Source organism: Lithobates pipiens, unplaced genomic scaffold (genome assembly GCF_037356315.1).
Source record: "Lithobates pipiens isolate NorthernLeopardFrog02 unplaced genomic scaffold, aLitPip1_a1.2 Scaffold_8, whole genome shotgun sequence".
Taxonomy (NCBI): domain Eukaryota; kingdom Metazoa; phylum Chordata; class Amphibia; order Anura; family Ranidae; genus Lithobates; species Lithobates pipiens.
The window spans coordinates 442,840,247-442,857,123 of NW_027507903.1; the positions used below are offsets into that span (position 1 = coordinate 442,840,247).

At 44.6% G+C, this 16,877-nt stretch overlaps 1 protein-coding gene across 2 annotated transcripts in view; it reads left to right on the plus strand.

Annotated features, from left to right (window-relative positions):
* Positions 1-16,877, plus strand: part of G3BP1 (G3BP stress granule assembly factor 1) — a 93,724-nt gene that overhangs the window by 54,594 nt on the left and 22,253 nt on the right. The window lies entirely within an intron of this gene.

Consider the following 16,877-nt stretch of genomic DNA (forward strand, 5'->3'; position numbering starts at 1 on the left):
TTTATTTATTTTTTTGCGTGTTTCAGAAATTCACAGATGTGAATGCAGCCTTGACGTGAGCTCTGCTAATCTCATGTACCCACCCAGATATGGGCATGTTATTTGAGACTTTTTGATTTGTATGAAGGGTTCTCAAAAAGAAATATTTGGGTTCAGTAAGGGTTGGAACCCGTCAAGTTTTTGAGATGTTCCCCCATGAGGGAGATTTACTATTTTCTTGGGGGACTTCTGCGAAATGGATCTTTTAAGCAGTCTATTCAAATGCACAATGGCGGACTTTCCATGTGAATGGGAGGTTTCCTTTCCTGCCACCCATACAAAAATGGTCTACAAAAAGACCTTAGACGATCTTCGCCTTTTAAAGCGAAGCTCTGCCATAAAGAGGAAAGTCTGCTTTTAAGGCCTCCTCCCCAGAGCTTTTGGGGGGGGGGGGGGGGTTACCCAATTTTGATAGGTATCCGCTCCCACCTCCGTTTCGGTCGCCTTGAGTCAGTGAGGTCGAACCTTGGCCCGCCCAGATGTTTTGGAATGACATTTCCCATAATGCTCCATTACACTGCAGAGTGTGCATGAGCAGCGTGGGAAATGTAGTTCCAAAACATCTAGGGGTGCCAAGGTTCGCCATCACTACCTTGGGTGATTGGCAGAGGACGTTCTCCACCGCGACCCCCCCCCCCCCGGCCTGGGTTCACGCGTGTGCATGGACGCTTGGGATAACATGCTTGGGAGTTTACTGTTTGTAGAATAAAAAAAGGAGGCTATGCCTCTTCCTGTCCTGCCACGCTGTCTACTGGGACACACACTGGTCCCAGAGACAGCACGGACAATTCCTATTGCGCTGCGCGACTCGCACATGCGCAGTAGGGAACCGGGAAGTGAAGCCGATTCGCTTCACTTACTGATTCCCTCACCTAGAATGGTGGCGGCAGCAGCCGAGAGCCGATCGATCGGCCTTGGCTGCCGGCATCGCTGGACCCCGGGACAGGTGAGTGTGCATTTATTAAAAGTCAGCAGCTGTAGTATTTATAGCTGCTGGCTTTTAATATTTTTTTTTTGTAGGTGGAATCCCTCTTTTAATAAAAGGACACTTGCTTGTCCAGGGATCCAGTGCTGTCCTCACCTGAGAGCCCTTTTAAAGCAGGGTGTTAAAAATCCTGCTTGGTGCATATTTGGTCAGCACCTCCCCATTGAAATAGATTGAAAATGCAACAAGAACACATGAAAAACACAACCCGTATTGTGTGTCTGATGCATTTTTTTTTTTGTCACATGACATAAGAGAAACACACCATTAGTAGCATAGCAAAATCAGTCATTTTCGGTAGCTGTTATCGCCACCCCCAACACTGAAACCCCTATTTTCGGTGGCCAATAATTTTGGTGCATCACTACTGGCAATCGTTCTTTCCAGGAAATAGTGGAAAGGTGGTGATGGGAAATGCTTTCAGTGGGGAATCTTGTTCGTGTGACCTCCAGGAAGGGGGCATCTGAGGCTTTGGGACAGGAAGTGCAGGAGGCCAACCGAACAGGACTCATGCAGCAAAAGTGAAACTGACTGCATTCCAACCCTTTCATGCACTGTCTGAGGGGAAAAAACTGCCTTTTATGCCCTTCAACTTTAGCATAGAGGTCAGTGTTCCCTGCAGCCCCCCATGCATTGGGATACCTGATCAGAATGATCTCAATGTGGGTGTAGATTTAAAAAAAATAAATAAATAAACATGTCATACATGCTCTGCAGTTGGTTTTGCACAGAGCAGCCCAGATCCTCCTCTTCTTGGGTCCCTCTGCTCCTGGCCCCTCCCTCCTATCGAGTACCCCCACAGCTAGCAGCTTCCTATGGGGGCATCCGAGCCGAGTTACAGGTCTGTGTATCTATTCAGACACATAGCCCTGATCCGGCCCTCTATCCCCCGATTGGCTAATTGACTTTGACAGCCGTGGGAGCCAATGGCACCTCTGCTGTGTCTGTCAATCAGGAGGAGAGTTCCAGACAGCTAAGACACTCGTGGACATTGCTGAAGAGAAATGGGACACAGGAAAGTAATTTGGGGGAGCTGGGGAGGCTGCTACACAGGTTAAATCACAGATAAATCTTTTTTTTTTTTTTTTTTTTCCTTTACAACACCTTTTTAATACTGTATAAACATTTGAGCAATATTGATTATCTGACCACTTCAATACAGGGCACTTGCACCCCACCGCTTTTTACAAATAAGTAATTTTTCACTGATAACCAGGCCACCAATTATCAGTGTAAATGATGTGCTGACAGTCTTGCCGGTTATCGGCTCTTCTTTTTTCCCACAGACACTACAGAAAGGACTTCAGATAACCAGCCAGTCTGTTTACATTGTGATCAGCTGTGATTGGACAAAGTTGATCACCTGGTAAAGGGCTGCTGTAATTGGCTCTTTACTCAAATCTGTGACCAGCTGTGTAAAGCTGGGGGGGGGGGGGGTGGTAGGTGCAAAGCGAGTACCTGGTTTTGACAGGTACCCGGTTCCTCTTCTGGGTAAGATGTCATGGCGATCTATGAGTATGTTTGTTTGGGCCCTCCTCCTTAACACTAACAAATTAAAGCTTAAAGGGTTTTTTTTTTTTAAATAACAAACATGTTATACTGGCCTCCACTGTGCAGCTCGTTTTGCACAGAGTGGCCCCGAACCTGCTCTTCTAGGGTCCCTTGGCAGCTGTCTCTGCTTCTTCCTGCAGGTACTTCTCACATTCATGCAAGCTCCCTCGCATGGTGAGAAGTACCTGCGGGTGCGCTCCGTGATACAGCCGGCGGTTATAGCCGCTTGCTGTATCACACATTTACCTTTACAACCCCTTTAACTACAGCAGCTTCCGTTGTTGTTTTTTTTGGGATAAGGTTTTACATGTGTAACACTGACCCCTGAAGGAGCTGCTGGTTTTATTCGTCTTACCATTACCTTCTTGACCTCGTCTCCGTCTAGGGCAGGGGTGCCCAACCAGTGGCCCGCAGAGCCTTCTGATGTGGCCCGCGACCTCCTGCTTTGGGATAGCAGGTTCTCACGCCAAGATCGTGGGCTGCCAACCCGCCATCCCAAAGCATCAATGTTTTAAATGAAGCCAGCGGTAGAGGAAGCAAGCGGCTGCGCAGGGAACAGAGCCGCCTTTTGCAGATTCTTCCTGTATAGCGCAGGCTCCTGTTCCAAGTGGAGCGATACAAAATGCATTCTGCCTGGGACAGCAACAGCCGGCGATACCTGAATGGAAGACTGTTATTAAAGGTAAGTTTATTACTAAAACAGTGTATATATGTGCATATCTGTTCTGCAGTGGTTACTGGGCTGCTTTCAAACTGATCTGCAGGTGCAGCGCATTGCACCTTCTGGTTACCTTCACTGAGTCATACACTTCTGTTATTATCTGTGGGTTGCACCACACCTGTAGGATATAATAGACATCAATGGCAAAGTGCAGCTAACCTGCAGGAAAGCCACAGGTGCACTGTACTGCACCCGCAGTACAGGTAAACTGTCGCACATCAGTGTGAAATCAGCCTTAGGCCCCTTTCACATGATCAGTTCAACCCACACGGACCCTCCATTCACCTCAATAGGGTGGCAGATGTAAACGGACTTGTATCCATTTGCACCCACCTACCTCCAATCTGATCCACTAAAAAAACACAGAAGGGGATCTGTCCCCTTACATCTGGTTGGATCGGAGAGGGGGTCCCATAGAGTAGAATGGGCTGTGTCCAGAGCGGACATGGATCTGTCTTCTGTCCACTCCACTTATTGTGGTCCGCAGCCAGTTACCAAGTCGCTTAAGTGGCCCTCGCTCTTCAAAAGGTTGGGCACCCCTGGTCTAGGGTTTCCAGTAGTAGATGGCCCAAAGTAATGTAGAAACTGACACACTGATTCTTCTTTTCGGTTATTTGAAAGCTAAAACAGTCTCTCAATTGAGGGTTAAGGGAAATTTCAGGTACTTTTGGACTGCAGGAATGGAAAGTCTCTTGTAGAAGAAATCCAGAGAAAAAACGTTTCACAGCTGTATTGTCGCAACCCCCGGATAGACCTCCTCTCACTAGGCATAGCAGCCGGTAGGGCGTTAAACAAAACAAAGTCTCTGCCACAGACTTGGATGTAATTGAGGGACGTAGATGAATTTAAATAGCTATCATACAGTACCAGTATCTCTCAGCCGGTCCGGCGATACCGTATGAGTGTAGATCCATGAAGTATCCTTCAACTGAGCCTTCAGGCTCCTTCAGAGAAGCCAGCCAGTTGCTGGGCCTCTCCTTAGATGAGACGACACTGGACCACCGTTGAATCCTTAGGCCCCGATATCCATTCAGGCCTGTCCCTGCAGTTGCTTCGCCTCGGGCTTTCCAGCCCCGAGGTTTGGAATTCCATGTATCCGCACCTCAGACCAGGAAGGCCACGAGGGCTGGTCAGGAGGACCAAACAGACAGAAAATATGTTCTGGGCCGGAACCCCGAAATATACGTGATGTCAGTGCCTTTAAATGCCACCTCCCAGAATGCACAGCAGGAGAACACTCTCACTGGGCTGGTTCCAAGAGAGAATGGCATTCAATACACCCAGCTAAACTGTTCTCACACTTGCCGGCAGTGACAGCGACACCCACGGCCAAGGAGAACTCGGTGCAATCCAGCTAGACTGGTACTGAAACCATCATTTAGCAAAATTAGCCCTAAAACCCAACTGTGGTTTCAGGAATATTAATTTAAAAAAACAAATAGCTCATACTCGTCAGGAGCCGGTGCTACACATGAATAAACAAACCTGACTATCGTAAGCACCCCTGTCAGTAGTAAATAGTTTGTCTCAATAACTGAAATCTGCTTGTTTTGAAAAACTGATGTGTTGGTCAGAGATCACCAGGTGAAAATTAACAAGAGCCTGAAAAGGAAAACTAATGCAGCCATCACAACTTGGAATTGAAATATTTGGTTTTGGGTTTAATATGGCTTTAAGTCAGAACTAAACCATCCTATCCTTCACAACCATGGAAGCTGCCATCTTAGCCTCTTGTTGATCTGCAGTAGCCATGGTTCTGCACTTGTGATCAACTGTGAAACCAGTCATTTGACTTGACAGATCAGCTGAGAGCTAGCATAAGCATACTTGTAATCGTAAAAGTGCTCATCCTAGGCATGCCTCATGTAACTGTTATCGTGAAACACTTGATTCAATGGATTTAGTTTCACTTAAAGGTAGAGCTGCACAATTAATCATGAAAAAAATCGCGATCTTGATTCACCTGTTACCCCCCCCCCCAAAAAAAAATCCTCCTGCTGATAGTAGGGGATTCTTTCATATAAACAAGTGTCAGCTGTCAAGAGATCATCCCTAGCAATCTGCCAAGTTTAGAACTTGAAACATTGTAACTAACAGCTTACTTCTTAGATCAAAGGGATGGAACTTCTGTGTAAATGCAGGAAGTTTAACCACTTAAAGTCTAAAGCTTTTTCTGACATGTCTTAAGTTATTTTTTGCTAGAAAATAACTTGGAACCCCCAAACATAATATATATTAGAAAAAAATATATATATATATAATCTCTATCACTTTTTAGCAGAGACCCTAGGTAATAAAATGGCAATTGCTGCAATATTTTATGTCGCACTGTATTTGCCCAGCGGTCTTTCAAATGCAATTTTTTGGGAAAAGACACACTTCAATAAAAAGAGTAAAGTTAGCACAATTTTTTTAATTTTAATGTGCAAGATGTTATGCCGTGAGAATCGTGATCTATCTTCTAAGCAAACAAAAATCGTGATTCTCATTTTAGCCAGAATCGTGCAGCTCTACTTAAAGGGACACAAAATTTTGTTTACATCAATCATTCTAAAATAAGTATACTACGGATCCTTGCGTTCTACTTGTATTTAAACATGTTGGATTTATTCAATATAATTGTGAGTTTAGTGTCACTTTAACCACTTCAATACCGGGCACTTAAACACCTTCCTGCCCAGACCAATTTTGAGCTTTCAGCGCTGTCGCACTTTGAATGACAATTGCGCAGTCATGCTACACTGTACCCAAATGAAATTTGTATCATTTTTTTTCCCACAAATAGAGCTTTCTTTTGGTGGTATTTGATCACCTCTACGGTTTTTATTTTTTGCTAAACAAATAAAAAAATACCGAAAATTTTGAAAAAAAAAGTTTTTTTTTGTTTCAGTTTAAAAACTTTGCAAATAAGTAAGTTTTCTCCTTCACTGATGGGGTTACACTGATGGGCAATGATAAGGTGGCATTGATGGACACGGATTGGCATGGGTTAGCGGCACGGATTGGCATGGGTTAGCGGCACGGATTGGCATGGGTAGGCACTGATAGGCGGCACAGATGGGAACTGATAGGCGGCATTGTATTATAATATATTGCACTAATGGATGCCAATCAGTGCCAATCAATAATGCATGCCAATCAGTGATGCCCATTGTGGGCACTAATTGGCATCCATTATGGGCACTGATTGGCATTCATTGTGGCACTGACTAGAATCCCTGGTGGTCTAGGGTGGCATACCTTGTCCTTGGCATCCCTGGTGGTCTGGTGGCGTCCCTGGTGGTCCAGTGTGGGCATCCTCGGGGGGACTGTGCTGATAATCGATCAGCACAGACCCCCCCCCCTGTCAGAAGAGCAGCCGATCGGCTCTCCTCTACTCGCGTCTGACAGACGCGAGTGAGGAAAAGCCGATCACCGGCTTTTCCTATTTGCACTGTGATCAGCCGTGATTGGACACGCCTGATCACGTGGTAAAGAGTCTCCGTCGGAGACTCTTTACCGAGATCGTAGTTGCCAGGTGTCAGACTGACACCCCGCAACAACGATCGCCACGATGCGCGCCCCCGGGGGCGTGCAGCGGCTCATAATCCTGATCACGTCATATGACGTCAGGATTATGAAACCACTTTGCCGCCGTCCATTTGCTATAGGGCGGGCGGCAAGTGGTTAAATAAAAGCTGTCCTTTGTGTTTTTTATTTTTTTTTACTTTGAGCTTCTAAGCCTTGTAATATGTATGCTTTAGCACACTGGTAAACAAATTAATGACATTCTGGAGCCAGTCTGTCCAAGGAACTATCTGGATTTATTTATTTTGTTTTTAAGAGCCCGCTCCATTGGCAACAACTAGAGAATCAAGTTAGGTGCTGCAGTTTTTAAGGCATTATTGGTTACCTGGCACCTGGGATTTGTCAGTGAAATTTTAGTATTTAGTTACTGGCTGGTAACATAGGGTTGTTTAGTTCATGGACTCCCTTGTAGTTGCCGGTGGACCTTTGATTAAGTGGATACCAGAATTGTTCAGTTTAGACATCCCATTGCTAGGTGGTAAACAGGTGGCACTAGAAGGCTAGTTAAAGGTGTTGTAAAGGTAGGTTGTTTTTTTTTTAAAATGTATATATTAATGCATTCTAGGCATTAATATAAATAGCCTTCTGTGTGCAGCAGCCTCCACCAGGGCTTGACAAATTTGCTTGAAATATAGGAGCCAGGTCGGTAACGGCGATCCGGACCTGTCCCTGGCCTGAGATGGAGACGAGTGAGGGGAAGATAGCGCCGTGCCCCCCCCCCCCCCCCCCCTCCAAGTTATTGCCTATAGCTCTTAGACTGGAGGGACATTTTTATTTTTTTTTTATTTAATTGCATTTTAGTGTAAATATGAGATATGAGGTCTCTCTGACCCCAGATCTCATATTTAAGAGGACCTGTCATGCTTTTCTATTAGAAAGAAAGGATTTTTACATTCCTTGTAATAAGAATAAAAGTGACCGATTTTTTTTTTTTTTTTTTTTTAAAGAACAGTGAAAAAAAATTTTTTTTTTTAAACGCGTCCTGTCCCGCCCGCATATGAAAGCAGTGTTCAAACCACACATAGGTGGTATCGCTGTGATCGGTAGAGCGAGAGCAATAATTCTAGTCCTAGACCTCCTCTGTAACTCAAAACATGCAACCTGTAGAATTTTTTTTTTTTTTTTTTTTTTTTTTTTTTTATTAAACGTCGCCTATGGAGATTTTAAAGGGTAAAAGTTTGTCGCCATTCCATGAGCGGGTGCAATTTTGAAGTGTGACATGTTGGGTATCAATTTACTCGGCGTAACATTATCTTTAACAATATGAAAAAATTGGGCTAACTTTACTGTTGTCTTATTTTTTTCTTAAATAAATTTTTCCCCAAAAAAGTGTGCTTGTAAGTCCGCTGCGCAAATACGGTGTGACAGACAGTATTGCAACAACCACCATTTTATTCTCTAGGGTGTTAGAATAAAAAATGTATATAATGTTTAGGGGGTTCTAAATAAAGGGAAGGAGATAGGCAGGCAATAAAACAAAACAGGCAGAGGAAGCTCCATTTGCATTGCTGGTTGTCATACCAACAGCCACCACAAGAGGGCGCCAGATTCCAGAAGGAATCATAGGACCGCAGAAGGCCTCAAAGTCCCGGCCTCAATTACCGGCGGAACGGCCCGATGTGATCACGTCGGGGGGGGGGGGGGGTCCACGGGCACAGGATACCCCCAGCTGTGCTGCGCCAGGTCGCTAATTCTAGTCGCAAATGCGACCTGGCGCCCGGGTTTTGTCGAGCCCTGGCTTCCACTAATACTTACCAGAGCCCCATCTCTGTCCAGCAATGTCGACGAGTCCCTTAGCCATCCAAGACTCTCCCTCCGGACTGGCTGAGACAGCAGTTGCACTATTGGCTGTCAGTCAAAGTCAGCCAATCAGGAGAGAGGGGGTGGGTTCGAAGCCGCGGCTCCGTATCTGAATGGACACAAGGAGCTGTGACTCGGCTCAGGTGCCACCATAGCAAGCTGCTTGCTGTTGGGGCAATCAACAAGAGGGAGGGGCCAGAAGCACAGAAGAGGAAGATCTGGACTGTTCTGTGCAAATCCACTGCACAGAGCAGGTTAGTATAACATGTTTGTTGTTGTGTTTTTTTTTTTTTTTTTTTTTAAACAAGGCTTTCCAATCTTTTTAAGACTTTGTGCTGCTTGGCAGAATGTAGCCAGTCAACCAGAATCATTTGTCTTTTGGCGAAGATCAAGCATAGTATTTGTTCTTATTGTCCAGTAGGGGTGCTCCACCTCTGCTTTTTTTTGCAGGCATGACCATCTGTATAGCATCCCTACTATTATGATGGGGCCTGAGGGACTTTTTCCATGAGATGGAATCCAAATTAAGCTCCTATCTGTTAAGCGGGGGGGGGGGGGGGGTCAGTTAAACTGCCCTAGTGGGGAGGGTTTTGGGGGTCCAAGTGCCCCTGGTTTTGAGCAGTGCTACCTTGTCTGGTCAAGGGATGGGAAAACGCAGTCTTCAGTGTCAAGTGGCAACATGGGGGTGCTGTTGGTATCCGGCCAAACTGAGTGATCGAGGGAGAAGAGCCTTTGTCGGTGAGTTGACCAAGAGCCCGATGGCCACTCTGACAGAGCTCCAGCTTTTCTCTGAGAGCGGAGAACCTTCCAGAAGAACAACCATCTCTGCAGCACTCTACCAATCAGGCCTGTATGGGAGAGTGGTCACACATCAGCAAAATGTATATGACAGCCCGCTTGGAGTTTGCTAAAAGGTGCCTGAAGGACTCTGACCATGAGAAACAATATTCACTGGTCTGATGAAACAAAGATTGAACTCATTGGCCTGAATGACAAGCATCATGTCTGGAGGAAACCAGGCACCACTCATCACCTGGCCAATACCATTCCTACAGTGAAGCATTGTGGTGGCAGCATCATGCTGTGGGATGTTTTTCAGCGGCAGGACCTGGGAGACCAGTCAGGATTGAGGGGGAATAAGAATGAAGCAACGTAGAGAGACATCTTTATTGAAAACCTGATACCAGATACCACGGTTTCCTGCACTGTGTTCTAGTGTGAACCTAGCCCAAATGATTTTATGAATACAGACCTATAATTGTGTCTTTGTCTGCCAGGAGTTATGCTTTAATCCTGTAAATCATGAGGTAATATTTTGTAGGACTAAAGGGATGTACAACCCGAATTATAAAGGGCTATTAATGCCTCATGCTTGCACATAGGACGTTTAAAGCCCCATACACACTATCAGTTTTTCTGCTGAGTTTTTCCTTCAGATTTACCAAAACCATATAATATGAGGTCAAACCTTAGGAGTTTCAATTTGTATGCAATCAGGCAGGCCCTTACACTACATGGTTTTGGTAAACCTGAAGGAAAAACTGATGGCGTGTATGGGGCTTTACTCTCCTAGAAGCCAGCAGTGTTTTGGTATAAAATAATGCATGACTCTTTTAACCACTTGCCGACCGCCGCACGACGATATACGTCGGCAGAATGGCACGGGCAGGCATATGGGCGTATATATAAGTCCCTGCCTGCCCGCGGGAGGGGGGCCCGATCGGGCCCCCCCCCCCGGTGCCTGCGGCGGTCGGCATTCCTTCGAGAGCGATCCGGGATGAGGGGACGGCCATTCATTCATGGCCACCCCCTCGCGATCGCTCTCGACGAATGGAAATCCTTCGTGACATCACTTCCTCTCCTGTAATGTAAACACAGGAGAGGAAGTGATGTATTCTCTCCTCCGTATCGGTATTTTTCGTTCCGGCACCGAGGAGAGAGGTTCGGTGAGTTGCACCAACACACCCCACATACAGTAGAACATGCCAGGCACACTCACACCCCCCCTTTACTTCCCGATCACCCCCCCAATTACCCCTGCCCCCCCAGTCACAGTGACACCAATTGCTTTTTTTTTTTTTATTTTTTTTTTTTTGCATTGGTGTCATTTGTGACTGTAATAACTGTTAGGGCAGTTAGGGTTAGCCCCCTTTAGTTCTAAGGTACCCCCCTAACCCCCCCAATAAAGGTTTAACCCCGTGATCACCCCCCGTCGCCAGTGTCACTAAGGCTGGGTTCACATTGCAGCGGTTTGAGAACGGATGTGATTCGCACCGCACTGCAGTGCAAATCACATCCGATCTCTGTGCGATTCGAGTTCAGCCATACAGATAGTATGGCTGAATTCGTGTCGCACCCGCCGCAAACTCGCACGGGACCCTTTTTTTGGTCCGCAGCAGAATCGGATCGCATGGGTGTTCACACCATGTGATCCGAGTTTGCAGATCGCACTGCGATATGCGAACTGATCTGGGGGTGTCATTAACATTTCACTGACACTCCCAGCAGTTCGCATAGGGCAGTGTGAACTGCCGCCGGGAGGCATGCGATGCGGGAACCCGCCGCGGATTCGTGGCGTTCCCGCATCGCTCCAGTGTGAACCCAGCCTAATAAGCGATCGTTTTTCTGATCGCTGTATTAGTGTCACAGGTGACGCTAGTTAGGCAGGTAGGTATTTAGGTTCGCCGCAACTTTTTATAGCGCCAGGGACCCCCATATAGCCCCCTGATTGCCCCCTAGTTAACCCTTTCACCAGTGATCACCATATAACTGTTACAGGTGACGCTGGTTGGTTAGTTATTTTTTTATAGTTTTAGGGCACCCGCCATTTATTACCTAGTCTCACTAGTGTACCCCTAAATTTAGGGGTGTCTACTTTCCAAAATGGGGTCATTTGGGGGGGGTTTGTGCCATCTTGGCATTTTATGGCCTTCAAAACTGTAACGCCCTTAGAAAGCCTGAAGGCGGTGCTTGGTTTTCGGGGCCCCGTACGCGGCTAGGCTCCCAAAAAGTCCCACATATGTGGTATCCCCGTACTCAGGAGAAGCAGCAGAATTTATTTTGGGGTGTCATTTCACATATGCCCATGGCATGCGTGAGCAATATATCATTTAGTGACAACTCTGTGAAAAAAATAAATAAAAAAAAAGTTTGTAATTTTCCCGCAACTTGTGGCAAAATATAAAATATTCCATGGACTCAACATGCCTCTCAGCAAATAGCTTGGGGTGTCTTCTTTCTAAAATGGGGTCATTTGTGGGGGTTTTGTGCCATCTTGGCATTTTATGGCCTTCAAAACTGTAATAGGTAGTGAGGAGTGAAGTCAAATATTTACGCCCTTAGAAAACCTGAAGGCGGTTCTTGGCTTTCGGGGCCCCGTACGCGGCTAGGCTCCCAAAAAATCCCACACGTGTGGTATCCCCGTACTCAGGAGAAGCAGCAGAATTTATTTTGGGGTGTCATTTCACATATGCCCATGACATGTGTGAGCAATATATCATTTAGTGACAACTTTGTGTAAAAAAAAAAAAAAAAAAAAAATATATATATTTTTTTGTCATTATTCAATCGCTTGAGGCAAAAAAATAAAATATTCGATGGGCTCAACATGCCACTTATCAATTTCCTTAGGGAGTCTACTTTCCAAAATGGGGTCATTTGGGGGGTTTTGTACTGCCCTGCCATTTTAGCACCTCAAGAACTGAGATAGGCAGTCGTAAACTAAAAGCTGCATAAATTCCAGAAAACGTACCTTAGTTTGTAGATGTGACAACTTTTGCGCAAACCAATAAATATACAGTTATTGACTTTTTTTTTTACCAAAGACATGTGGCTGAATACATTTTGGCCTAAATGTATGACTAAAATTGAGTTTATTGGATTTTTCTAATAACAAAAAGTAGAAAATATCATTTTTTTTCAAAATTTGCGGTCTTTTTCCATTTATATCGCAAAAAATAAAAATCGCAGAGGCAATCAAATACCATCAAAAGAAAGCTCTATTTGTGGGAAGAAAAGGACGCAAATTTTGTTTGGGTACAACATTGCATGACCGCGCAATTACCAGTTAAAGCAGCGCAGTGCCAAATTGTAAAAAGACCTCTGGTCATTTACCAGCAAAATGGTCCGGTCTGAAAGTGGTTAAAAGTGTCTAATGCTTTTACAAGCATTTAGGCTAGGGGTGCACCGAATGGAAATTTTGGTGTCAAACTAAAATGCAGGATGTACTTTGCCAAAAATATTTTTTTTAAACTATTTTTTATAGATAATCGTAGTCTATTCAAATTTTTAATTTCATACATATTAAATTGAATATGAATTTATTGGCACTTTTTTTTTTTTTTTTTTTTTTTTTTTTGCACAAGAAAAGCTCAAGAAAAATGCAGTCTGCAGTCTCTAAACATCTCTTGCATCATCATGTCCTCAGTCTCTGACCATCTCTTTTATCGTCATGTCCTCAACTGTTAAATAGTATTGGCAAAATTTCCATTTGGTGCACCTCTAGCAGACGTGATACAGGAGATCGATGCAGCCCGTCTGTGCCCATAAGATGCAGCCTGTCTAGACACACATTTTAGACAGGTTTATGGGGGGATTGTGTGTAGTGTGGGGTTTTATTTTATTTTATTTAATTTTTTTTTTTTTATTCTCTGCCCAAACTCTGCTGTTCCTTGATCCACTGGCAGTGTTTTTTTTTTTTTTTTCCTCCTACCACTAAACTCTGCTAAAAGTCTGTGCATGGACACATAGGCTAACATGCAGGGAAATGCCTGACACCCCTAGGAGCAGCTGTAAAAACATCCAGTGATCATGAGCCCTTAGTATGGCAGCAGAATGAACTTTTACTGACCTTTTGCCACTTTCAGGACCTACACTATACAGGTGTGTCTCATAAAATTGGCATATCATCAAAAATTTCATTTTTTTTCAGTAATTTTATTGAAAAAGTGAAACCAAAATATTTTGTATAGATGCGTTACACACAGTGATGTATTTCAAGCATTTTTTTTCTTTTAATTGTGATTATGGGACCTATTTTCTTTTAATCTATTACATAGGACCTATTAAGATTTTTAATACAGAAATATTGGCTTACTAAAAAGCATGGCCATGTATATTATGCACCCAATGCTTGGATGGTGGCTCCTTTTGCATGATTGGCATCAGTATGGCATGGAGGTGATCAGCCTGTGGCACTGCTAAGGTGTTATGGAAGCTCAGGTTGCTTTGATAGCGGCCTTCAGCTCGTCTGCATTGTTGGGTCTGGTGTCTCTCATCTTCCTCTTGATGATACCCCACAGATTCTCTATGGGGTTTAGGTCAGGCATGTTTGCTGGCCAATCAAGCTCAGTGAAACCATGAGCATTAAACCATGTATTGGTACTTTTGGCAGTGTGGACTGGTGCCAAGTCCTGCTGGAAGATGAAACCAGCATCTCCATATAGCTGGTCAGCAGAGGGAAGCATGAAGTGCTCTAGAATTTCCTGGTAGAGGGCTGTGCTGACTGGTCTTGATAAAATACAGTGGACCAACACCAACAGATGACATAATTCCTCAAATCATTACTGACTGTGAAAACGTCACACTAGACCTTGTGCAACTTGAATTTTGTGCCTCTCCACTCTTCGTCCAGACTCTGGGACCTGTATTTCCAAACGAAATGCAAAATTTTCCACAGTGTTTGTGATTTCGGAAGCCATGTCATCTGCTGGTGTTTGTCCTCTGTATTTTATCAAGACCAAAGTCAGCGCAGCCCTCTACCAGGAAATTCTAGAGCACTTCTTGCTTCCTTCTGCTGACCAGCTTTATGGAGATGCTGGTTTCATTTTCCATCCGGACTTTGCACCTGCCCACACTGCCAAATATACCAATACCTGGTTTAATGATAATGGTATTGCTGTGCTTGATGGGTCAGCAAGCTCTCCTGACCTAAACCCCATAGAGAATCTGTGGGGTATTGTCATGAAGATGAGACCCCCAGACCAACAATGCAGACAGGCCTAAGGCCACTATCAAAGCAACCTGGACTTCCATGACAACTCGGCAATGCCACAGGCTGGCTGCCACTCTGCACTGATGCAGTAATTTATGCAAAAGGAGCCCCGACTAAGTATTGAGTGTGTACTATGCTGTACATGGACATACTTTTCAGTAACATTTCCTTATTTATTTTTTATTGGTCTTATGTAATAATCAAATTTTGAGATACTGAATTTTGGGTTTTCGTTAGCTGTAAGCCATAATCATCAAAATTTAAAAGAAGGAAATGCTTGAAATATATCACCGTTGTGTAACTCATCTAATATAAGATATTTTAGTTTCACTTTTTGAATTGCATTACTGAAACAACTTTTTTGATCTTCTAATTTTATGAGATGCACCTGTATAATGGCCAATGTGCTTCAAGGCTTTTAAAAAAGGAAAAAAAAACTACAAAAGTTCTAACTTGATAGTAATAGTGCGACCAGCTTTTGCGCTTTCTTTTTCTCCTGGTAGCAGCTCATAGAAATTTGAGAACAAGTTATTTCCAGTTGCCATAAATAGCATGTCCTTCTGTAGATAGACTTTCAGTTGTAGCATGTTTCACTCTAGCCTGCATTTGCTCTCTGTGGTTTGATTTAAAGTGGTTGTAAACCCTTACAGACCACTGTAGCTATCCAGGATATTTCCTAAACCTGTACGGTTTAGGAAATATCCCCTGTATTTGCATGTGCTGACGTCATAGGCACATGGGCATTGACACAAACTGAAGCATTGGCTCATATGTGACGTTGCTTCAGCCAGTGTGCTGTTACCATACGCATGGGTGGGAGTGACGTTGTTGTGACTCCGGCCAATCATCGCATCGGAACTGTGATACCCGGAAGTAATCCCCAGGGAGTGGTGTCGAGCACCACAGTGAGGGCTTCGATCTCAGGTGAGTATTACATAATGAGCTAGTATGCTATGGTGAGGGATACAGTGAGGGGCAATCGCATCCAATGATGCGGTGCGCCGGGGGCAGGGCTGAGTGATACAGCCGGCAGCCATAGCCGCTCACTGTATCACGGGAGTGAGCCCGCAAGCACTTCTCACCTTGTGGGTGGAGCAGAGACCAGGTTCGGGGCTACGCTGCAAAACGATCTGCACAGTGGAGGTAAGTATAACATGTTTGTTTTGAAAAAAATAAATAAAATAATAATGTAAATACCTTTACAACCCCTTTAAGTGGTTAAGATTGTGTTGGAAAATAGACCATTTAAGGGCCGGTTCACACTGCAGGCGAGGCGACTCCGACTTGCCTCGCCGCGACCTGCCGCGGCCTCAGCGGCGACTTGCAAATGACTTCTGTATAGAAGTCAATGCAAGTCGCCCCGAGGTCGCCCAAAAGTAGTACAGGAACCTTTTTTCTGAGTCGGAGCGACTCAAGTCGCTCCTCTCAGAACGGTTCCATTGTACAGAACGGGGGCGACTTGCGAGGGCGAGTCGTGTCGCCTCGCATCGCCCGCTGTGTGAACCGGCTCTAAGGCTTTCCTTGTTTTAACAGATTAACACCCGATAACCATCAGGCAACGCATTATTATTTTTTTTTTCTGTTCTAGAAGTGACTTCACCAAAAATTAATACAGACTGTAATGTTCTTTACTTCCCTGACTGTAATAGCTTACCTTTATTGACCAATCTGTTTGCTTGGTCACTAAAGAATAAGTGTACTTATGGAATAGCAAGGCTTGATTTGAGCTACCAGAACTGTGACCTAGGAGTAACTGTAGGGAGATATCCACCATGCATACACAAAAATCACTTGGAGTAAATGGGGGCTGGTCACTACATAGTGGTTTCATGAGTAAGCGTTGTCCGGCAACTTCTGTTTATGGCAACTGGCTGTATACACCAGAAGCTTTTCTAATTGTCCTGCAGTGTGAATATTTATAGAATGTCACAGCGTCAAAAAACGCAGTGCTTATTTTTTGTGAACTTTTGCCTACCTCGGGTTAGGATGTGCCAACTCTTGAGTAAAAACAGATGGCAAGTGCTACAGTAGCAGCAGGTGCAGTCTTATAACAGATTGTAGCTTGTGCCTTGCCTTCCAAAACCCAGACATTCAGTCCTGCAAGGAATACTTTGGCTGTGTGATTTATGGTTTTAAGGGCATGGCTTGCTTCAAGAGCTGTAGATATTCCCTACACACAGCCCAAGGTGAAAGCAACTTTTGAGTAACTTGGGATCTCAGTT